This window comes from Microtus ochrogaster, chromosome 22, assembly GCF_000317375.1.
Source record: "Microtus ochrogaster isolate Prairie Vole_2 chromosome 22, MicOch1.0, whole genome shotgun sequence".
Taxonomy (NCBI): Eukaryota; Metazoa; Chordata; class Mammalia; order Rodentia; family Cricetidae; genus Microtus; species Microtus ochrogaster.
The window spans coordinates 14469961-14470639 of NC_022023.1; the positions used below are offsets into that span (position 1 = coordinate 14469961).

Below are 679 nucleotides of genomic sequence, written 5' to 3' on the forward strand. Positions count from 1 at the left end.
AAAAAAAAAAAACCAGTCAGGGCTGGGAAGTGGTGGTAGTGGTGCACGCCTTTTATCCTAGCACTCCGAAGGCAGAACAGGTGGACCTCTGTGAGTTCAAGGCCAGCCTGGTCTACAGAGTGAGTTCCAGGACAGCCAAGGCTACACAGAGAAACCTTGTCATGAAAAAAAAAAAAAAGTTAGGTGTGGTAGCACACACTTCTCGGCACTGCGGCACTGCCCACAGTGTAGGCAAAAGTAAGCAGGTCCCTGCGATTCTTGCTGGCCAGCTAGCCTAGCCTACTTGGTGAGTTTCAGGCCAATGAGAAACTCAAAAACTAAAGTGGGCCAGACACTGTGGTATGCCCTTTTAGTCCCAGCATTTGGGAAGCGCAGGCAAGCAGAACTCTATGCGTTTGGGGCCAGCCTCATCTACACATCAAGTTGCCAGTCAATCAAAACTATATATTGAGACCCAGTTTCACAAACACAAAACTTATGTCCGGTGGTGGTGACGCACACCTTTAATTCCAGCAGTCAGGAGGCAGAGGCAGGCGGATCTATGCAAGTTCGTGGCCTGCCTGGTCTACAGAGAGAGTGCCAGAACTACACAGAGAAACCCTGTCACATGAGAAAAACAATAACAGCAACATCAACATAATAATAATAATAATAATAATAATAATAATAATAATAATAA

At 45.9% G+C, this 679-nt stretch overlaps 1 protein-coding gene across 1 annotated transcript in view; it reads right to left on the minus strand.

Annotated features, from left to right (window-relative positions):
• The window catches only part of LOC101991563 (tubulin polyglutamylase TTLL13), an 18444-nt gene that overhangs the window by 3138 nt on the left and 14627 nt on the right, over positions 1-679 (minus strand). The window lies entirely within an intron of this gene.